The sequence below is a fragment of the Rhinolophus sinicus genome, linkage group LG03, assembly GCF_036562045.2.
Source record: "Rhinolophus sinicus isolate RSC01 linkage group LG03, ASM3656204v1, whole genome shotgun sequence".
NCBI classification, from domain to species: domain Eukaryota; kingdom Metazoa; phylum Chordata; class Mammalia; order Chiroptera; family Rhinolophidae; genus Rhinolophus; species Rhinolophus sinicus.
The window spans coordinates 127,463,247-127,488,180 of NC_133753.1; the positions used below are offsets into that span (position 1 = coordinate 127,463,247).

Genomic DNA, 24,934 nt, shown 5'->3' on the forward strand with positions numbered 1-24,934 from the left:
GGGCTGGGGGATGGAGGGGGCTGGGAATCGGAAGCTTTAGGTTATTTTCCTCTTTAACTGCGAGCAAATCATCCGGCGGGTGGGTCAGTCTGGGCCCGACGCTCTTGGCAGTGGAGAAAATTCTCCCACCTCCTCCACCCCTGGGTGGGCTCAAGGTGCTAGAAAGTTTGATCTAATGTCGGGTTACGTCATGTGTGCGGAGAGAGCTGCTGGATTTGGCCTAGCTTGGAGTGGGAGCTCTTCGTCCGTGGCCTGGCGGTGTGCAGACAGAGGAACACGCGCGGTTACCTGGAACCGTTTTGCGGCGGTCCCCGAAGCCCGCCGTGTACGCGGAAGGCTAGAGGTGGGCGCCCGGGGCCGCCCTAGCGCGCCTGCCGGACCACGGCCACCCGCAGACATCCCTTGTTCACCGACCCTGAAAGTGGGGTTGGGGTGGGGGTTGTCCAGAGTGCCGGAAGGAGCGCTCCAGATCCAAAACAGCTCCGATCTCTGCTTTCTCCCGGGCCTGTGGGCAAGCATTCGGCTCCGCTGGTCCCACATTGCTCAGCTTCTCTAGGACCGAGTCCAGCTTCCAGCTGTGGGCTGGTTTCGGTGCCTGCCCATCAGGGAAATAGCATCGATTATGCCTAAAATCTCAGGTTTTTCTCTGGGCAGGAGGGGAAGTTGGGAGGAGAGAGACAGGAGACCGAAGGGAGAGTTTGGTTGCTTCGCGCCCAGCGCGCCTGGGGAGAGGGGTCCGGAGGGAGCTTCTAATACTTTCTACCTCCCGGTGGCCCTCTCCGAGGTCCTCTCGCCTTCAAACGTTTAGCAGGCTTTGGCTGGGTGGGGTGTAAGGGGGGTGCATTCCCCACTTGAAGTAATGTCAGCTCAGATGAAGATAGGCAGATTTCCCCACAAGCGGTCCACTGGTTGCCGAAAGAAGAAAGAGTTCTCTTCGCCTTCCTACCCCAGGAAAGATAGTCACACCCAGATAGCCCAAGTCCTAATTGCATCGCCTGGCAAAAGTGGAGACATTCCTGAAAGTTTGGTTAAGAAAAAAAGTCTCATGGAGGTGGGTGGTGGGATGGGAAGTTATTTCTTCTTTGACATGCCACTTACCACTATTAGAAAAAGAGAAAGAGAAGCCATCCTGCCAGGGGAAATGTCTTTTATTAGAGCTGACAAGACAAATAGAGCAAGCTTTGCAGTTGTGATGGTGTTAAAAGCAAGCCTCATTATATTGGTTGGTTTTATTCCCCTTTGGGCTTTATTAGACAGCATATACGGAAGAGAGGAATTTCTATTTCTAAACTTGAGCGCCTTATTAAATAAAACAACGGTGAAATGGGTTAGTTGAGTTTGGGACATTTTGCTCTTGGTTGTCTTTTCTTTCCCACTCCAAATTTCACACTGTGATCTTTTTCTCATGCTATTAATTTATTTGGATACTTGGATGTTCCAGTTCCTGGGTTAAAACAGTAAGAATCAGCAACATCCCGACTCTACCCCTCCTTCTAAATCTGTCAAGCTAGTCTGAGTTTGAGGACATTTTATCTTAGGTTATCTCTGTTTTATGCGTTTGATACTGTCATTTGTTTTGAGATTAGCACATTGATTTTTGTCACAGGTCATGTTTTTAATAGATATGCCTTGCCTGCAGAAAACTGTTCTGCTCAGGATGATGCCGTGACAGCTTTGAACCTGCCCAGACAAAGTTTATCTGTAGAATTTTAAAATACCAAGAGTATTCTCAAGTCAGTATTCTGATTTGAGTTTTGTGAAAATACCTTCCTATTTGATCATTATCATTTTGATATTGATCAAAAGAAAGAATGAGGTACTCCTGCCTCCCAAGAGAGTTAGCCCTAACTTTAGTGTTCTTAGGGGTATATGGGTTCATTTATCTTTGTAGGTTATTACACTAAAACTTACTTTAAAAAATAATATAATTTGAAAAGTAAGTACTGGGAGACAGATTTTTCTCTGAAATGTAGAATAAAATGGTGCTTTTTTTTATGCATTAAAAAAGTCAACTTGGATGTAGTTTAAAAGGAGCCAAATGCAAAATAAGCAGTTTAGAAATAAACACAGTTTATCACAAAAGATAGGAAGTATCTTAGAAAATTTGCACAGGTTTACTAAATCTTATAAATTCAGTGTTTTACATTTCCTTTTCATGTATGTTATCCTTTTACAAGGTAATCTAGCCATGACTTTTGGTTTTACATAAATCCTATCTTTTAAAAATTTGCTAAACTAATAATGTAACCAGAAGACTTCAACTTTTGGAAAAAAAGTGGAAAATTTTAATTGCAACTTCAATAGATTTAAAAAAGTTTCTCTTAGAAGTGGACACATTAAACTGCTAATGATACTGTGCAAGATGAAGAAAATATATTTTAGCTTAAACTAATGGACTTTAACTTAAAAATATATTTAGGTAAAATTAGAGTTAAATATTGTGTCTTGATCACAGGGTTTAAATAGCTTATATTGTAACATGTAGTCATAAGAGTTTATCCGCTACTTCAGGTTTCGTTACTCCATTGATACCTTAAGCATCCATTGATCTGGGTCCACGGAAGAAAAAAATATTTAAATTATTTGCTGTCAGACTGTTTTACTGTTAGAATCTGTCTTCCCAGGTGTTCACTTCTGGGAAGTGGATGTTCAATTTTCAAATGCTGATAACTTTTTAGTCGGCAGTATTTATTGGGCGATGGGCCAAACTGATTTTATATTTTGAATTGGCACAAATCTCTGGAACAGTAACTGAGAACTATCAGTCGGAATGGAAATATATAACATTTGCCTAAATGCATCTTCCATATTTTAAAAATTTGAAAAACTGTATGAGTTTCACCTAAGTAGTGAGAGTAATAGAATGATCCTTTTAATGTTATGCTAAATTCTGAACCGGCATGCTACTAAGTAACTTTGAGTAATGAAAAATTCAAATCAAGGAGAATATAACTGTTTGTCCTTAATTTCTTTAAGAATGTAAAAAGCTTTTAAATAACTTTTAAAAAAGACTATCAGTAATAAAACTTTATTTATATTTTCCCTTAGTAGCTACTCTTATAAAGATAGAGATGAATCAATATTAAAAACATGCTACTTAATCTGAAGCATGCTATAAATGGTTGGGTACTTCCAATGAGAATATTCTTTTTTACACTGTATATTGGAAAGTTCTTGGATTCTTTTGATCAGCTGCCAAAATGATGCTAGGGTAATTAAAGATGTTTCCTACTGGTTGGCATTAGTGGATGGAATAGTGACAAATATAACCAGCACACTTTAAGAATACTGATTCTCCTTACTTTAGTGCGCTTTGCTTCTGTTAAGGTTTCATTCTCACCAATTTAAAATGTTAATCTCTTACAGGAAAACATAACTCTATAATTCACCCGGGTTTTACTAAATTTTAACCTAATCATATGTTTTTTGAGCTTTTTCAATTCTTGTAGCGACTTGTAAATTAAATATTTCATGTTAGAGTAGCAGGTAATTGACACCATTTAGTTTTGTTAACCTGTAATCTTGGAGTTGTGAAAGTGAATGTGAATTCTAGGTCAACACTCCCAAATCCTCCTGGTAGTATAGGTCATATATATGTATAGGTCGTATGTATGTGGCTAAGTAGAGAGAAGTAATATTTTTTTAAATTTTAAATACACAGTAGGAATGTTTATTTTAACACTTCTAAAAGATACTTCTCCATGCCTGATGATTTGTTATAAAAGTCAAACCCATCAGTCTCTCCCTGGGTATTTTTCCTCTTTCAAAATTCACTTTTTTCATTTTAAAACATTTGACCCATCTGTGTTTTAATGTATGTATACCAGTATACAGCACTGTGCTTTTTCCACTGACAAATACATGCAATAAGTTTGGTTTCAATCTAAGAATTTGTTTTGAGGAAAGATGGAAAGTTGATCTTGGTTTTGAATGAGTTTTATCACCAAAGTTGTAAAGGATTAACTTTAATTTTGAAATTTTCAATGTTTTAAATAATATTTTTATATGTTAGAAACAAAAGTTCTTCAACCAAAAGGCATTACTTAGGATTTTTTAACTTTATTAACTCTGAGCCTCAATATATCAGCTTATTAGATATAATGGGGTAACTTTATTATTTTGATAGTTATAGCAGAATTTATGTAAATACCTAGTTAAAATAAAGTTGTATGATGGAGATGTATATCTCATGTTTTCACCCTTATCCATTTATAGGAGACCTATAAAGTCCTAGAAGTGAATCCTCCTCTCCCCCTATTTTAATCCAGAAATTTGTAAAGTGAAGTAGGCTTCTTGTTTTTGGCCAGTTTTCCATAGCAATTTGAAAAGCAAAGTTAGCTACTGAGATGTTATGTTCCATCCATTTTATGCATTATATTACATATTCATAATAAGCTATCAGGAAGGGTCTTTAGGTGCTTTTTGAGGTACGCTTGTCTGTGTAGTCTAATTTGGCATTTGCAGTGTGAGGCCAAGGTTAATAAACTCCTTGTGATGAAAAGCATCGGAGAGAGGCTTCAGTAGTCCATGACTCCCTGTTAGTGGATTTAGTTAGTAGTGGTATTAACTAAACCATTGACTCCTTGAACGAATACCTAGTGGCCATGTGTGTTCTGGCTGATACTCAATAGCGTTAGAGGCTTCCACCTTTGAATGCTGAGAATCAGGTTTGGAAGGAGCACTTAGTATTTGGGGGCAAATTAACCTTGTGAATTTCTTGCCATTTAATCTTGCAAGATGCCTTCTGAACAGGGATTTCATTGCATGCTGTCCACTGGCCTGGTTTCCTGTTGGACAGGGACAGAGAAAGATGGACACCTCCTCTTCTCCCCTGTTGCTAAGTACCAGCCTCACGCTGGGCCAAGAAAATGAATGAATACAATCAGTCCTTCAGGTGTCCTGGTCTTTGCAAGCTTGGGAGAAGTATATACCAAAAGAAAATACCTTTGCAAAAGAAAACATTAAAATATAAAATGAACAAAACATAAGAAATCAATTTTACATCTGGGTAGGACGTGGTCTATTGCTTCATTCCCGCCCCTGGCCCCCCCCCATACAAATCGCTTACTTAATAGTTTTTTTAAAAAGATGACACTCAACCCTCTTCATTTTTGTGTATGTCCCTAAGTACAGTGAGGAAGGCTCCGGTCACTTACCCAAGATAGTCAGGATCAGTATTTGGGACTGAGAAAAATTGCCTTTTAATCATTTGTGACGGATAACACCTTCATATTCAGGTATAAAAACCTCAAACAGGAGTATAAGAATGAGGTATTAATTTTCACTTTTAGTAATTTGTCTTATGATGGTGGTCTTAGACAGCTAAACATCAATAAATTACTGTCTCTTTTAAGGGCCTGACTTATGTTATTAGATTTATATTTTTGTCTGTTCCTCAACCTGTATCCTGAGCTATTTTGTAGAAAAGTTTCTTGTGATTAATTTGAACTTCCAGTGTTTCTGAATGGGATATTACTCACTACCAGATCTGTTTCCTCTTAAATTTGTCTGTATTTAAGTTTTCAAAATGAAGTCAGTCATAACCAAGGCAGCACAATGACCCAGAAGCACCTAGTTTAAAGTTAAAAAGTAATAATGCAAGTTTTTCTATACTGTAACTGTCCTGCATAGTTTGCATCATAAACAAACAAAATTCCTTATATTTTAGTGTTATTAATAATCTATATTACTTATTGTACTTTGGAGAATTTATTGTAAACTACTGATATCTCTGCTCTTATTTTCTAATCTGAAATGTGTGTGGATGTAAACTCTTGATTTTGAGGCATTTGACTGTAGTTTTCAAACAGTGAGCCATAGATTGCAACAAAAACAGTATTTTAAAATAGTGAAAATTTCTAGTTCAAGTTAGCAAGTTGCTGAGAGACAGTCGTGTGTGTACCACAGCGATGGTTAGCTCAGCCAGCCTTCATTCCGGTAGAATTCTATCATTTTCAATAAGGAAAAATAAACCTTTGTCATCTTTAGAAACATCCTTCATACAATTGACAGCTGACAGCTTGAAGAAAATGTTACTGTCAGGCCTTATTTTCTACTCAAGGGAGAAATAAAAATAGTTTTGAGTGATTTAAGACAATCTATTTAAACATTATTTCAAAACGTAGGAAATGTTTTTAATTTGTGTATGTATGTCATAGAATTAATGTGCCATTTGCTTCAGGGAAGGTCAACAAAGTACAATTCAAGGAGAGATTGTCTAACAGGGTATTTAATTTAAAAAGCCAAATACACTTGATGTGTTTGTAACAGGATATCACTGGACATTTTATAGATAAGATCTTTTAAGAAATACAAGGTATCGATATTATACTTATTATTTTTTAAGAGATCTAATTTCCATGGCCAATCATCATGATCCTGGTATGAAGTATAAATGGGAATTTTGGTCATGTGATATCTCTGTGTATATGTGTTGGACAATCAAGTTACTGGCACACAAAGATTAGACCTTTTTAAAATATTGCTTCATTATTAATAATTATAAATAACTGCACAGTGTAACCCATACATTTCTTTGTCGAAGGGCATGAATACATATTTAGGGATTAGAAAAAAATATATGACTAAGTTCTTGTTTCCCGATTTAGAAAAGCTAGGTTTTTGGCTTCTTTCAGTTAAATCTGCGTTTTTCTTTTTTTTTTTTCCTAGAAGCAGCCATCTTGTTTTAAGACCGATTTTATTTCTTTCATGAATATGGTCCGGAAATGAATATGGACGATAGAAAAGGACTAAACCACTGTATAATCGTTTTGTCAGGGCTCCACATTTAAAGCTCTAACTTAAGAGTTATTTGTGAACTCATTAAAATGCTATCTTTTTGTGTTTTGTTGACAAAAAAAAGAATGTTTTAACTTAGTAATAATATATTTTAAACCCAGGCACATTACATTTTAATGTTAAATATTGGGCTGCACCATGTTTACATATATAATTTCCTCTTGAAGTTTATATCTGATTGTTAATTCCAAAGTAATGTATTAATAGACCCTATTATTAACCCAAATCCTGATTTCCTTTTTCTGACTGTACGAAGTACTCCTTTTTCTTTGTTGATTTTTTTTTCCCCCAAATTGCTCAGCGGTACCAGAAATCTTTCTTCAGTAAGAGGTATTGAAAAACCGTAGGCACCAAAAAAAAAAAAAAAAAAAAAAAAAGAAGAAAACCCAAATAAAGAGCATTTAGGGTGCTTTAAGAAGCAGTATATGAAGTCAGCCTTTTTGTCCTTGAATTATAGACTTTCACGCTCTTATTACTAAACCGTTCTTGTGCGTTCTTATAAAAAATTATTTTAGAAGTAACTTCTATTTATTATTAAAAATTATGAGCATATATCAACTAAGTGTATATCAACTGAGTCTGCTATATTTTCCGCCATATTTTGTATTTTTGGATACATTTGGTAGAACATGTTGCCTAATAAACTTGACCAAAAATGTATGCTACACTTCTTGCTACTCTGTTTGATGATTTCTGGTGACATTATTCCCATGCAGTACAGTAAGAACAGAACTTCTTTAAGATTAATTTCAAAGTAACTTGACTCAGTCAGTCTGATTAAATTGGGCACAGATCGAATATTACTTATGTCACAGATTGCTTCAGTTCATTAGAAGTAGGATTTTTGGTGGTTGCAGATGCAGTATAAAAGGTGATAAATAAAATACATGTTTTAAGAATGGATATACATCTCATGGACTTCTTATTAAATAGTCCAGGTGTGACTTGACAGTTTTGTACCAAAATGCTTTCTTCTTCTGATATCTATCATCCATTTTTCTTGGACTGGTTGAAGAAGACTAAAATAACAGTGTTCAAAGTGACCCTTTTGTTTTAAATGAACAAATACTTTTGTTTTTTTCTTGTTGCTTCTAAGTTGTCAGTGTCCATTTGGTGTTTTTATTAGTGACATTTTTATATGTGTCGAAATTATAGTTAATAATTAGCTCTTGCCACTTACCATGAAAATACAGATTATGAGGTAAATAATATTTTCTCATAGGAAAAATGCAGTTTTGTAGTTGGAATAAAATAAAGTCATGGCTTACTTGGGTTGGATAATTACAGTGCAAATTTTAATCTATATTTTGATGGTAGTGGACATGCTACTTGATGTTTCATGTTGCATAGACCCAACTGGGATGTATGACTGTCATATTTACTGAACTTTAATAACGTATTACTTAACCTTTTGGTTAAGATTTTATAGTATTTAATTTTATGGAGACAAATGGGAATGGAGAAAAAAAGGAAAAATAATTCTAAATATGGAGAAATTATCCTTCATGTTTAACAATTAGGTTAAACAAAGTGGGAGCAAATGAGCCTAGTTTCCCTTCTATTGTTTCAGGGCAAGAAAATACAGGCAGATGTTGCAATGTGGAAGCTGTGACCTCTGACCCACACAGCATGGCTAGTGCCATAGATGGTGGTCCTGAACCACCATCGTAGCAGGATGCTTTTTTGAAGTGACTGACACGTTGAGATGAAGAACCTTGAAACTGATTCTGTAACTATTTGCAGTTCTCCACAGAGTCAGTCTTTTTAGCTTCAATTTTAGGTTCCTCACCTTACCTTCCATGAAAAACGTTTCCTTGTTTGTCTCAGAGAGCTTTTGTGACTTCTGGATCTCTGTAGTCACTGTCAATTTTTGCCTCCCAATAAATTTATTAATCAGAATAGGATAATGGAAGAGGCTTAGATGTATGGTTCTGCTTCATCAAAGTTTTTGTTTTATTAAGCTCTCTCTCTCTCTCTCTCTCTCTCTCTCTCTCTCTCTCTCTCTATATATATATATATATATATATATATGCATACACATATATATATATATAGTTATTATTTTTAAAGACAGCTGAAAGGCCTTTTCTTTTAGTCTCTGCAATCTTACCAGTAATCCCTGGGTTCAGACAGACCATTAATGTTTTAGATACTGTGACATTCAATGTTTTCTTCATATATTTGTTTACTGTTACTGCTTCAGTAAATTTTTATGCCTATTTCAGTAGTTTTTTAGCAGGGGCTCCATTTATTAAAATTTAGTGACCCAGCACTAAGAGGGGTACAGTTCAAATAGTCGTGTTTCTGACAGGGTTTTGTGTCAAATTAGAGAAAATAATAGGGAAATGGAAGCTGCCCAAATGTGTCTCCCAATTACTAATTAATCAGGCGAGAAAGGACCTCAGTGACAGGTCTGGTGTCCGCATGACAGCAAGTTGGGGAATGCTTTATTTTAAATACTGTAGAAAACAAATGAAAGTAAGCCTCAAGGAATGTAGCACCCAGATATCTGACATCACAAGTGCTATTTTTTAAGTAGGTGAAAAGCTAAGTAATACAGAAAAAAATTTAAATCTTTGTACTCTTCATTGATAATATCAAGGCATAAAGCTATTTTAAGGAGTGTTTCCCTTATTAATAAGCAATGAATTTATGCTCATTAATATTATAATACAGATGTGATCGTATTCTTGGTTTTAGTATTGATGTAACTTTATATACATACTTTTATTGTCCATAGAGACTCGAGGAAAAATTTAAAAGTTTTTCTGTCATAGGCCGGTCAATATTTTGAGCATTACTATAACTGAAGAACAAAACTTTTCCCCCCACTGCAAATATGTGTTTTTGCTGTCCCAGTGTTTTTGCTGAAGCCAAGAGAGGTTCCATTCTCTTCTGGCTATGTTCCCACAATGGTTGCTGGACCCATAATTAAATGCCTGTTATTAGTGTATTTTTTTCCCATAGCATTTACAACATGAAAAGAAAAGCGTCTTGTATGGAACTATAGCTGTCAGGGGAACAATGAAAACTAATTACACACTCTGCTATCACCATTGTCAACTATGCTTTTGGGAAAACAACAACATGACAGTGTGTGTGTGTGTGTGTGTGTGTGTGCATATATGTATGCAAGATAGTCTATACGTACATATGCAGTTAGACAAATCTGATGGCTTAACTTTAAACTCAGTTCCCTGAAGCAAAAAAAAAAAAAAAAAAAAAAAAAAAAGTATGAAGGATAATCTAATCCAGTTAATGAAAAAGAAACAAAGCAATTCTTTTATTGGGGAAGGTGTGTGTGTTGCGGGGGTGGGGGGGTCCCTGCTTTAGTATCATTCATGTATAATATGGACTGAGATAATCAGCAATTTTTATGACTCTGAGTATCTCATTATTTTAAGTATTATTTAGTAATGGTCTTGTCTATGCTATTAACGTGTCTGATTATTTCTTACAGTCATCTCTTACAAATTATGTCTTCACTTAGCTCTAGATTTTTGTGTTGATTTCTGGTTATTTGAGGACTAATCACTTTGTTTGTTTGTTATGTAGATCTCTCTATCACTATTTTTCTCTTTTGATGGCTTTGTCCACTTCGTGGTCTTTGGGTCTGTGTACCTTACTGGTAGGTGGGTTTGAAAAAGAAAATAGAACTAAAAAATGACTTTTCTTAAACTTATAGCAGCTTTGGTATGAGATTCGGTAAGAAAAGACTTTGAGGCTATTGAATAACATGAGGTTTTGGAATCAATTTTGGATTTCAATCATCCATGCCTTCCCTGTTCTCTGGTACCACGTAGAATCAGGGCTTGGCCCTATATAATATTTTCCATTACTGTTTTGATTCCTTGGGTCAGTTCTCTTTACTATATTTAAAACTGAAGCCAAGAGGCTGAATTCAGAAATTATATGTTGAGTTCAACTTAGTTTTCCAAAGTTTTCAGATTAAAGCAATGCTGTAGCTAATACCTAACAGTAATAGTGTATTGCTATACTGAATATCTAAGTTACGACTGATAAAACATTTATTGAGTGATGTGTACAAATACAGGCAGGATACAGCAGGTTCAGAGATGAAGAAGAGAGCTTCTGCACCCTTAAGGAACTTGCAGTTTTGTGCAGATAGAAGAATTTTATACTCATCATCACAATGCAAACTAGAAAATACTGTAAGAAATCTTCACTGTGGATTTATTCAGCAAATATTTCTCGAGTGTCCACTGTGAGCCCTGTGTTGTTCTTGGTGCTGGCGACGTCTCTGAACAGTATAAACGATATCCCTGCCATCATGGAGCACTTGGTTAGTGATTTCTAGATCATTGCTTCTCACACTCTAATGTGCACAAACATCCTCTGCATGGGTGGGTGCGTAGGTGGGGGGGTGGTCTTGTTGAAACACAGATTTTAATTCCGTAGCTCTGGGGCTGGGCCCCAACATTCTGTGTTTCTCACAAGCTCCCAGGTGATACTGATACCGCTGAGCTCTGAACCACAGCTTGAGCAATAAGGTTCTAGATAACGTCAGTGGGAGAGAGATTCCTGCTGGCTCCTCATCAAGGACTCTGGTTGCATTTACCCTGAACTTTCTGTACAGTTTTACAATGTCTAAAGTGGCTCAGTATTTGCATGAATGAAAGGTATTGGTCTTAAGGCCTGGCAATCTTCATTTCTAGCCACTTTCTCCCAAATCTCAGACAAATAAAATAGATTTTTACGTTGGAGGTTCATGCGTCATTAAAAAATACACCCACCAACAACAGTAATAGGCCAGGGATGTTGTTGTAAGTCAAGGAGGCTCCTATCATAAATGGCCAACACATTTATTTGCAAACCCTCCCCAGATATTTTTATATGGCAATGCCAGGATCACACCTCCAAGACAGATTTTTAACACTTTCCAATTTAAATCCATATGTTGAAATGGACCCCGAATGTTCATTTTACATGCAGCATAGACGATGACTAACAATTTCTCTGTTCCCACTGCCTCGGTTTCTTGTGGGTGGCTTTCAGGAGCCTACACTTCCGGTGGAGTTACACAAAACTTGGGGGAAGAATACCTTCCTCCTCTAACATTCTGTGAGTCTGGTGTCCATAATGAGAAAACTTTGTTCCTTTATACTTGATAGTAGAAAGTCTGTAAATATGCTTCTGCTTTTCCACAGCATGTATATCATTTACTTTTACAAAACAAATACTATGTGATGCTTGTATTAACAAGTAAAGAATGGAGTTAGTTAAATTCAGATTACTCTGCCTGCTTACTTTTTGTTGTTCTTCACTGTGTATAAATACAGTATCTCCTGACTGAACTTCAAAGTCTGTGAAATTGTCAGTAAGTAGACTTACTTAACCAATAGCCTGCTATGAAATGATTATAAAAAGGAAGATGAAACTGTTTGTACTGTAAATCAGTTCTATTTTTATGAAAACAACCCAAAAGAGGGAAAGGATGGTAAGCACTCTTAATTCAAGTATCCTTTTGTTTTCATAATAATTTTTAACCAACACTTTTTATAGTTACTTCTCAAATAGAAGCAAATCTTTTCATTTTTAAATCCTTGGTAAATGGATTTAATTAAAACATTGGGCAGCATTTTGTAAGAACTATGGATATTATTAAGAATAGTAAATCAAGACATTACTGCTGTGCTTTTTTTTTAGGCTTGTGTTTGTGCTTGCCATGGTGTAAAGAAGTGTACTGAAGCAATGACTTTGAGGTGATGATAACTTAGAGTTTCTAGTTTTATGATCATGGTAGATAAAGAAATGCAAGACTCTTCAGTGACTATGTGTGAACTTAAGTGGTCCCTAAAAGAGAAATGTGGTATGTGCTTAGATTATTCTTAAAGTTAGAAGTAGGTTTTCTTCATCAATTCAAATAAAGTCATTTGCATATCTCTAAGCAATGGCTGTGTTCAAAATGGAGTTGATATACATACGATTTTTGGTCATTGCCATGTTTGGTTAAAGTAGAAGATGCTCAATAATTCTAATTATTGTTTTTCTGCTCCAGTTTTGTTTTAAAAAGAGAATGAATACATAAAATGGTTTTTATTTAACTCAAGTTTGTTATTAACAGTAATTTGTTATCAGATTAACAGGTTGTAACCAAGTTATTAGTACACTGATATGTGTGATTTACAGGTTGTTTTAACTGCACAAAGTAGAAGCATTCATGTACTATTTTTTGCTTTGTTTTGAGTTTTTGTAATAGCAGCTTTTTGGGATAGAACTTCAAAAGCACTTGGCTGTTGTATAGACGAGCTCAGAGAGTGAGATATTATAAAACTTACATCAGATGGGATTTTTCACTTGTCTTTGTTAACATTTTTTGTTATATTTTAGATCTAGTTAAATTTTAGTTCTCGTTGAGTCATAAGTATGCCATTCATAGTGATGAATGTGAGCCTGAGTTTCTTTACCCTCGTAAATAAATGGGCACAATAAGCATAATGCATCCTTCAGATTTGTGAACATTTAAAGGAAAGTATGTCCGTGACAGGACTTCACAAGCTGTTAAAAAACCATTATGTGAAGAATAGAGATTAAGAGGGTCACCTTACTATGTACTGTATCTCACTTTATAATTTTATATGTTTTTGTAAGTTGCATAGAAAATATATTCTTACAAATGCAAACATTTTCAAAGCATTATGGAAGAGTTGACATTTTAAAAGATAGACTGAGTTGTATTATTTTATAAGTTGTCCCTGATAGATATGATTTACGCATTTACAATGGGTTTTCTTTGAAAGGAATAAACAGTTTAGGCTTTATCTTGTGATTTCTACAAGAGTAATAATGTGCGTAGAACGACACTTGAGAGGCAAGTTGGCTAGGACCTTTTTCCCGTCTAGGACCTTTTTCCTGGAAAGGAATTTTGGGTCTCCTTTGTAAAGTTAGTCAAGTTTATTTTTAAAATTCTCTCATCCCCTCTCAGTTTGTCTCTTCTATATGTTTTCCTCTTTAGACTTTTAAAACCCTAGTATTCTGGTATGGAACTTCACAGGTATAATGAGATATCTTCATGTCAAAGGAGAACTTAATGAATACCAACACCCTCTTGGAGAATGCTCGTTTTTTCCAATGAGGAGCTTGTTGAAGCAAATCAGTTCTGTCTGGAGCTGTTCCTTGTAGGCAGCCCGACTGTCCCTTGGACCCTTAGAATCTTCTGAATCCTACTGCCAAAAGAACATGTTTTAACCTCCTGACACCACTGTGCTTACAAAAAACTCTTTATCAACTGCTTTTAAACTTAGTACGTATTAATTATACACACATTGATGTTAGGAGCCTGAATAGATCCTAACAGCATCTAGCTGAGAAAGGAAACAGAATTTGTCAAGGAACATATATTTTAATGCATTGAAACCTGAGTAACACATTACTGTCAAAGGGCTACTTTCCTGTACAATCGTCTGGTGGTTATTCAAAGCAGGTTTTACTTCATATGTTTATAGTTATTTAGGAGAATAGCAAATGTGCCTGTTACTTGTTTTAAAATTGCAATCATATACTTACATAATTATTTTATAATGTTTTATAAACCTCACTTATGAAAAAAAAAGGTAATTCATAAGGGAAATTACCAATGATCCTTATGTGCAATATACAGAAATTTAGTGACAATTGAGGGCAACACTTGGCCAGTAGCAAAAAATATTGAGTATAGTAGTATTCGCAATACCAAAATTATCTGAAAGAGCACTATAACTCTGTGTAACTGATTTCTCTTAAAAATGCAGTGTTTTAATATTTACAATTCCTATGCTCCCTGAAATGCTAGACCTCTGTTGCTCTTGCACTATTTCATACAAAAGCGTGTTTCTTTTGTCCTGCTAAATTGGAAGTTAAGATTTGTCAAGGGAATGAGCTTGCTATGAGTTTATTTCAAGTTTAAAACTGTAATTTTATGTTACTTGGATTCGGTGTCTGATGAATGATTAATGGTTACAGTTCCTCCTGTGTTCCGGGCTTCCTTTCTTGGCAAAAGGGTAGTCAAGAAGTTTAAATTTTGATGACTTACTTATTGACACTTTGTATTATTAAAAAAAATAATTCCTTATACTCTCATATATCAGTGTAAAAATACCAACTAAGAGACCTCATCTCAGCTAACCTGACTCAGTATTTTCTTTCAAGGAGAGCATGTTGATTGCCCAAATGGAGTGTACAGCGATCCAGGAAGGCCTTAAGATGTGTAAATGATTGGATTGAGTTGCATGTTAAGTATTTAACTTTTATTAATATCGTAAATAATGTAGCGAATATGAGAGCTGAACATATTTCAGTGTATTTGATGAATTGAGACAAACATGATAGAACAGGTTGTACCTAGTATACCTAACCTTTTACCTCATAATTTTTGGAGAAGAAGTAGTTTGAATTTTCTTCATTTCTCTTTGTGAAATGCCAAATTATGTCAGTGTATTTTATTTGTTTAGAATATAGATGATAGTAAGCTGCCCTTTAATACTAGAGTTGTCATAAGCTAGAATTTTTGAGTTTGGATAGTTGCAAATCCTCTTCGGTTTCTCTCGTATTGAACTTTTCAGATCATTCGTCTCTGTCTTTATGAAAATATTATAAAATGTGAATGTAATGTACAGTTAGGTCTTTAAGCAAAAAGAACAAAGCCTATGTATTGATTTGAATAGAATAAGGAGCAATTGGTTACAGCAGACAGCTACGAATTTCTTCCCTCGGGTATCTAACTGAAATCTCTAGTAATTTCATATGGTCTTAATCATTTTAGTAAAATTTCCCAACTGTCACTTTAGGTTAGTTTTATGACAATTGACTTTTTTTTTTTTTTTAAGAAATTAAACCAACTAGGAAAATACAAAAATATTTACATTTAAGTAGTTTTATTTTTACTATAGAGAGTATCTCTGTATTTATCTTTAAAAAAGGCAATGTGAATCCACAGGAAAACTTCACTTACTCCAATATGGTGTTAGAACCAGCTATTTGTCCCACCCCATCCCATTTCCCACCAACGATCCCGCAGTAAGCTACTTCCACTGGCAGGGAGAGAATGTTTGTGACTTATTTTTTCAGCTACTTTTTTCAAGGCCATACATCAACCTTTCCAATATTGCCAAGATAGCAGACACACATGCTAGTGTTGACCAGAGCACACTCATAATTCAGGGTGTTTGGTAATCACAACTTCATTTTCGGACACATTTGAACTGGTAGTGTACACAGATCCAGGTTGGAACTCAGTCACGGGTTTGGACTCAACTTCACCTAGGGCACTAGCATGGCCTTCCCAGGAAGAATAGGCAAACGTTGGCAAGCTCTGGGTGGTTGAAAGGATCACGACCTGCTCACAAGATATCCAGGGGTCACATGAAGTGGATTTGCTTTGCAGCCTGACACGGAGTTTTAAGACTTCAGTAATCAGTGTTGCAAAGTGATTGGTTCTCTGTCTTATAAATTGCTAATGAGTATTGAAAGTCTAACCTGTTTTGTTGAAGAGCCTCCCTTGTTTTCTCTGAGAAAGTGGTTTGGACAATAATCTGTTTACTCTATCTCTACCACCCCTCTTCCCCCTTGTTAAAATAAAATCTAGAAACCTCTGGGGACTCCCAACTGTTGAGTTCTGCTTGGAAGGATCTTTAAAACAGTGGCTCCAAACTGAAGTAAATATTGACTGGGTCTGGGGCTGAGCCCAGCTCAAAGCCTCCCATTGTTCCTCCTTAGTCAGCACTCCAGAGCCGGCTGAAGTATGCATGTGTTAGGAGGAAAAGAAAGGCTGCGGAGGGCAATGAACAGGGCCCACAGCTGAACTCGTAAAGACGCCCTACAGAGGAAAGGGAAGCCGACTACAAAGCCAGCAGGCGCTTATGTGGGTTACGGAGAATTTGGGAGACCAAAGTGCAGAAACACTGCCCACCCTATTTCAGAGACGTTTAAGGTACAGGAAACTGTCTTGGTGAGTCTAGCCTGTATCTGCGTGAAACCTCCAGGCCAGCGATGCCGTCGTCTCCAGGGCAAATGACACGCAGAATTTTGGTGGACTTGAGAGAGAGAGAGAAGGGGTAAACCTAGATTCCAGCACAGTCCTCCTCCCTCCCTAATACCTGTTTGTTCTGAAGCTTCTGTCAGCCTTTCCTCCTCCAGCTGTCATGTCGGATTACACACTCTCTTGGGTCTCCTAAGTGCTTTGGCACCCCGGGGGTATCCGATGGGCGAGGGAGAACCATATGCCAACTAAATGAAAGTTCTGAAGTTCTGAAGAGGACATATTCTTACCGCATGAAAAAAATTGAACTTTTTTTTTTAAAGAAAATTAAATCATTTAAATATGGAACAGCTTCCTTTGTTTAAAGTACCGTACTTGGAGTAAAAACTGGCTGTATTTTCACTGTTCAATTCAAGAACCCAAACAAACAGCTGGCTGACTTATGTTTTAGTGAAAAACCACCCCAGTACATTTATGAACTGCAAAAGTAAACATCCTTAAAAAGAAATTCTCATGTGTCCTGACTGCAAAGTGATTTTTAATAAATGTGTAGTAAAACCAATAGCGTATTTGGATTGTTACTCATTTTGACTGATATTGTAAGTATCCCTTCATCTTAATGCCTGGTCTTGTGTGATAGTTGATGTGTGCGCGTCAGTGCTAAAGACCACATTTAGGCAAATACCAAGACAATTAGAAAATTCATTAATTCTCAAGGCAGTGATCAAAATGTTCTGCTTCACTGAGGCCACTAAAAATGAACAACAAATAATGTCACAATAAAGCATGGAATGCTATGGACTGAAATAGAAAGTACATCTGTTCAAGGGTATCAGGAACTACTTCCAGGAAGAGGGGAAATTTAGTCTAGGCCTTGAATGATGTGATTTTAATAGAGACGGAGTGAAGCAGTAGAAGAGTATCCCAGGGATCCATAGCAACAGGAGTAAAGACTTGCTGGATGTGACCTTGTATACGGACTTGGGGGGTATACAGAAAGTCGTTAACTCAGAGTGAAGCGGAGCTGGTGAATGTATGTGAAGCATGGATGGGTTAGCTGTGTTGTAGGGTGTCACTGTGAGGCTTCGTTTCTAATATCAGGGAGAAGGGTCATTGTAATGGATTATTCTTTGTAATGGATGAATTAACAGGCTTGTCATATGTATTATAATTGTTCTGCACTGTTGTGTATCTCAGCCACTATGTAATTGCTTTGTAAAGAGAACTGAATACTAGAAAATGTTGAAGGTCTTCAAATTAGGCTTGGTTTGTAAGTGGTTAGGTGATGGTAAAACTCAGGGCAATTTTAATATTTCCAGATGGAACCTGGGGGTGCTCTAGTATATCTGAATTGTTTCACAGATTTTTGGATTGAACACGTGTTTTCAAACTTATTTTTTAGCCAAAACATTGTTCACAAAAATCATTAGCAGAGACATATGTAAAATGGAAAAAGAAAAACAAAGCCCACCTGACAAACATCAGGCTATCTTTAGGAGAGACTGAGGTCTAGGGCTCTGTCCACCCCTTTTCTCAAGCTGAGAGAGCTGCAGTGACCCCATACGGCCTTCTGAATCATATTTTTAAAGCCCCCAGATAAAGCCCTTGCGTTCACTGAGAGGTGAGTAGGAGTGATTCGCTTTTGTTTTATGGGGCACAGAAGTGCTCCTGTCCCCCTCTAGAAATGGAGGCTTTTCTGAATAGCTCCCGTTTATTGAGCACTTACTGTATACCAAGCACAGTGCTTTACAGACTTCACAATCATTATTATTTATTTTATGCTCACAACAGCTTTTATGATGGGGATGTTATCATGATCCTTGTTTTACAGATGAGAACACTGAGTTTTACACACTTTGAATTTGGCCGTTAAGTGGCCCTTCCACCACTTAGCTGGGCTGTGTGGAGTGACACACTTTGTCTAATAGAACTCAGTGCAATGTTGAAAGGCGATGTTGGGGCAGAATTTCCAAGCAGGCACAGTGGAGGAGAAGGATAGAGCGTGTATGCTCTGAAATATGCACAGGGTTGAAAATGCACACTTAGCTTCCTTCTTGGTGAGCATTTAATGGTCTGAAGAGGCAGTGAGACACAAGTGTTGCACCCACAGCAGATTAGTGCAACCAGGGGTTAAATGTTTTGTGGATTCATTCCCTTTAGCTCATTGTGAGGTCATGTGTATATACAGTGTGTGGTGTGCATGAAAGATAACCTGACTGCGAGGCCATTCACATGCCAGCTGGTTCTCCTTGTCTGCATTTAGGTAAGCTTGGTTCCTGAGAGCTGGCCTAAGTACAGAGCTATTTGTGAAGAATTTCAGAAGAAATTCTCAATGTTCCTTGCATAAAAGTTTCAGTTTAACAGTCACATGGTCAGGAAATTTTTCCCTATTTTTAATCTAAATTACTACACTTTCAGTCATTTTTGGTTTGCATAATAACAATACAGATTTACTTAAAAATTTTAAATGCAGCTTTTACTTACTCCACAGTAAACACATTTTAAGCAAGAAATACATGGGTTTTGTGTTGTTTTTTAAACCATAGGGAACAGTATATGAATGCTTGAGCTGACTCTGTGTTCTTTTGTGTCCTAAATCCCCTCAACCCTGTTTTTTTTCTCTTCCTGTTTCTTCCTTCCATCCCAGGAGTTTTTGCCCGATAGCTTAATAGCCAGTAATTTTTTTTTTTCCTGGTTAGTTTCAAAGACAGAAATCTCCTGATAGAATGTAGATGGATCAGGTTCTCACATAATCACCAGAGAGAAAACATGGACGGGGAAGAAAGAGTTTTGGCACCTTATCCATTATGGACATCCGCTCTGCCAGACAAACCCGGGTCTTCTGGCTGAAATGTGTGCCTGGACGTGATAGGTGATTCATTCCTCATGCACCGCCCTTCGTACCTCTGCAGTGTAAGTTGTCACCCCGCCTTTCTACTTCAGTTGTTGGTGTGAATACTGTCTGTCTGTGGATCATACTGCAGTGTGTGTGTGCTGTCTGCATCCTTGTATGTGTTCCGTTCCCATTACTAGGTTATAAGATTCTTGAGGTCTGGGATGGTGGTTTACATGCAGAAACGTTAGACACAGGTCTGCCCCATGATGGTGAAGAGCCTGAGGTTTGGGGTTCAGGTTTTGGCTCCTCTAACTCTGTGCCTCAGACCTGGACAATTTACTTCACCTTTTCCTGCTTCATCTTTCTCCTCTGTAAATGAGAATATCAATGTATTTATAAAGTTACTGTGATAAGTACATGCCATGTTACATTAGAACAATACTTGGCACAAAGTCTGTGGTTAGTAAATGTTAGCTAATAAATACTTTGGAATGAATTTCTGTAGTTTTTCATTATCTTTTCATGTACAAAAACATCTTATATGCTACAGAGATCTGTCAGGGAGAGAGCATTGACTAACTTTGGAATTGGGGTGACCTGGCTTTAAAGGCCGACTCTTTAACTTTCAGTTTCCATTTGTGTGAAATACGGAGGATGTATATACTATGTGATGATTCAATGAGAAAGTGAATGCATATAAAATGCCTGGTGTATAATATTTCCTCAGCAAAAGCTAGATATTATTATTGCTCTTCTGATTAATTTGGAGAATTAATCACTTGAGTGTTAACCTATCAGATATATTGTCTGCCCAGAGACTTCCTTTCTTTATTTCATTTTCTTGCCTGCCTGTTGCCAAATGTTTTGGTAACCTAACTGAACTCATGTGTTAATTGAGTGGAAATCCTTTCTGATTTTGACTTGACAATTGGATAAATGTATAAGTATTGGAAGTTTGAATGATAAGATAATATCTTTAAAATATATATATATTAAGGCCTGGGGTCAGATAATGTGGATGTCACTTTTTCTTTTCTATCAACAAGACGTTTGACCTTAAGCAAACATCGAGGAACTCTGTTTTTCATCTTTACAAGGTGTTTGAACTAGTTGATATCTTAGGCTAGAGTGTCTGACTCAGAAGATCTGAGATATGTCAAGGCTTTGACATTGCTTAACTGTTTGACCTTGGGCAAGTCACTTAACCTTGGTCAAGTCCAGCTTTCTCATCTGTGAAATGGAAGGATTGTTGTCCTCTGGGAGATCATTTTCAGCTTCATGAATCTTTTGGTCTCTTTAATTTTCTTGGTTAAAACATATAATTTCCTCGCCCCCTCCATTTTGTTATATCAATTGTTAGATCAATTTGACAATATATATATATGGTCAAAAACGTATAAAGTTTTGAAGACACACGGGATTTTCTTTTCAAAAATGACTTTAAGGATTATTTTCAGTTTTGTTTCTGTGTTACTTTAAATATGATTTTAAGGATTTATCTGGAAAACCATACTCCAGTTATAGTTAATCAGTAAGAAAAATAATGTGTGACATGTATCCAACTACCCAAACTGAGCCAGCCATCCTCATCCAAGTTGATGAGTCCAGTCATGAAATATGACACAAGGAGATTTTGACTGAATTGTGTCTGATTAAAAACTCTCATTTTAGTTTGATTCTAAAAATTAAGTGTTTTAAAAAGTCCTTCAAAAGTGAAAGAATCTAGAATAAAACAAATATATTTTCAAATGATAGCTATAAGTTCTGTCATAAGTTGATTTACTGAAACTGTTTGGTTTTCATTTGTTTTTCCTTTGCTTTTGGGAGAAGATAGGAAGTAGAATATGGCAGACTTGACAATTGGATAAATGTATAAGTATTGGAAGACAGTATACCATATATAATATAAATCTTTATCATAAGTTATATAAATGTAACTCCACTATTACAATCTTCTGTTCTGTTTTATGATATAGCTCATCTAATTTTGCATATTTATTTTTATGTGTGACAATTAAAAACATATAAATAATGTTATAATAGACTTTATAGTATGAAATGAACATTTCAAAAATCACTTTAATAATCAGTAAAAACCTAAGTGGACATGACACACTGAAATCTTTAAAATAAGTTTCAAGATGCCAGTTCACTATACAAGAAAGAATGATTCAGCCAGAAAATCAATTAAAAGTTTAAGTAATTAAATGCATTTGCATCAAGATGATGGTAAATGTAGAGATAGGTATATAAATAGTAATGAGCAATTATTACCTAACTCACCTGTTTTATGCCTGCCTTGCATTGAACAGACCTGCTTACGGAGGAGAAATTGTCTCATTTATTTGGAGATGGCTGGCCCACTTTAGGGTCTATTTTCTCAGCAGTTTCTAGTCAAATTATTCCTAATCAGTTTCATGGGTAGATTGGACTGGATTCACCCCATTTCCTGTGGCAGTGTGGGTTTTCAGTGGACTAATCACAACCACAGAGCACGAAGATGTGTCCTCTTAGAGGTTAGGTCTTATTCTCATCCAAGCAGATTGATTTGTGAGTAGCAACCGTTACCGATAGCGGGATGTGTGTTTACCAGTGTGTTTCTGCATTTAGCAATTTGTAAGACATGATGGTTCTCATTTCCTTGTTACCTAATAAAGCAGTTCAAGTTTAACTTTTGTAGAATCTGTTTTTCTTTTCCCATTAGCTTGTAATTTTGTAATCTCTTTATCAGAATGAATATTAAAGTAGGTTTATTTTGTCAATATTTGTGTCCAGTTAACAATATAGTTATGTTGATTAAAAGGCATTGTTAAAATTAGAGCTCATTGTAATGACAGTGCTAATTATGGGACTATGATTTTAAACTATGTTTCTTTTTTTACAAATATTGAGTTACTGTTAATCCATTATAGACTGTTGTACCCATGGTGCAACTCTGAGATGCTGAAGAAAGTATATATATAGTAGCTGTATGCCTATTGAAAAGTTTAAGTGCCTGCTTGCTAAGTTTCTATAATTATATAAGAGAGATGCATTGATGTTAGTTAATATTTAAAATAAATAGTGTTATTTAAATTCACACATAAACTGCTTTTTATCTTACTTATATTGTTATCAGAATAACACCATTACTGAGATGCTAGTTTTAGAAAAATAAGTCAATGATTTGTATTCTAGGATCCTTGTGCATGTCATAACTTTCACTTATATATTTTATTTAAACATGCTTATTAGCTAGGCTTCAATGTGCTGATAATAATATTTAAAAGTCCCGATTCCAGTGGAATTTATATAATAAAATTACTATTTCTAGAGGAACTTGAAGAACTGATCTCAAATGATCATACTTTACATTCACAAAAAAATCCTACATGATAAAGCTTTTTCAATAAGTTTTTTTTTTTTCCATATTTCATTTGGAATCAGGGAATTCCATCTTAAGAACCAAGTTCAGTGACAGTATCCACTGGTAGTAAGTAGCAGTATTCCCCATATAAATACTTTATATCTTCAGAAGCCGTAGTTTTAATGTTCTCTCCATAGCTACCTTTTTCAATATGACACACACAAGTGAATGTGTGTGACCCTTCCTGTCTCTGTGTTTACAGGAAGATCCAGGAACTCAGGTAAATTTGTAAAAAAAGCTAAAACAGAGCAAGCGACATGTTTAATCAGTGCCCTCCCCCATTACATTTTAGTATCCCTCAATAGTGACTTCTTACCTCACTAAAGACATCACATCAGATACATTGTAATTGCCTTGGTGTCAAGGTCACACTTCATTAATCTCTGTGTTTACTGTAGTTAGCATAGTGCTTGGCACACAGTAGGTACTTTGTAGCATTTTCAAATTATGAGACTGAATGCTGTTAAGCATATAGTATTTGTTTAGATTCTGCTCATCTTTCATTTCCTGGAAAAAGAGCTACACTTTTAGTTAACCCTTTTTTTGAATTGGACAGTTGCAAGCCACAGCTAACCTGCGATTATTCTTCAGAGTAGAAGTGAAAGTGGACGCTTATTACTGTTTTTCCCAGCTGCGTGGTTTGGTTTCAGCCTCTTAGGTATTTGAAGAGATGGAGAGATGATGGCAAAACAGGTGACAGTCTTCAGGCCACAGGGAATGTGTGGTCAAATGAGTTTGTCTTTCTTAATGTCACTGAATCCTCTGGAGAAAATGGTGATAGCTAAATAGATGCTTAGGTCTAGGTTTAGGATGGTCCTTTAATGGTGCTTGTTTCTGTGTTAGCAATGTTCAAATCAAGAAACTGCATCTTTAAAAATGCCTCGTACTTTAAAATATGTGAGGGCTATTCTGTAAAGATTTAATGACTTGCAGTATGTGCAATGTTCACATGATATGAGTAAAGAATAAATAACATTTTCCCCCAAAATCCATTTGAAATGAAATTTAGACAAAAATAATTATTTGGATTGGTATGTTAGGGCAAATTTAATGATAGGACCAGATAGACTATAAAACTTCATCCAGTATATTATGGGCAAATTGGTTAAGATGTCATGAAATCACATACAAAGATTTGATAGTAGTAAATTTGGTAGCATTAACATACGGATAGTGAATGCCATTTAGGGGGACTTTTAAACAATTTATTATGAATGGTAGTATAAATTTAATTTAGTCAGCTGGGAAAAATGCTTTCCATAAAGTGCTAATTAACAGCTTAGTATTAGGCAAGTTAAAGGTGACTAGGAAAATACTTAAATTCCTACAAAACAGATTTACTCATCTCTCTGTCACGTTATTCTAACTTGTCACATAATAGACATTTTATGATTTTTTTTATTGATGAATTTATCTCATCCTTGAACAGTTGAGAACAGTTGCAAGTCGATGTTATATAATCTTACAAGTTTTTCAACTTTAAAAGTAAACAATGGTGTTTTACAATTTGTTGAGGAAATTCATTTATTAACTCTTGAGTATCAACTATTAGTGTGTTAGGTACTGACTAGGTCATTAACAAAGATATTTTTGGATGACAAAATACACAATTATTCATGAATAAATAACAATGCATGTACTTGTTTCACTTTATAGCAAAAAGTACAAATTTCTGTTTACATATGAAATTTCTTGGCATACTTTTTCTCTTTAATGAAACTTACTACAGGCTATGTTTTGTTCATTAATTTGTGTAAATAATTTTGAAATGAAGCAAAATATTCTCATTGTCCTTTTTCTCTAAATGTTTCTTTTTCTCTCCTTTTATTTATTAAGTAAGCACTAAACTTTTTCTAGAGGTTACTAGGAGATAACATTTAGCAGTATAATGTTTGATGAATCTGAGCCAAGGTAGCTA

The 24,934-nt window shown here is 35.8% G+C and overlaps 1 protein-coding gene across 2 annotated transcripts in view; it reads left to right on the top strand.

Moving 5' to 3' along the window:
- Window positions 1–24,934, top strand: part of EFNA5 (ephrin A5) — a 269,081-nt gene that overhangs the window by 2,392 nt on the left and 241,755 nt on the right. The gene's annotated exons all lie outside the window — the stretch shown is intronic.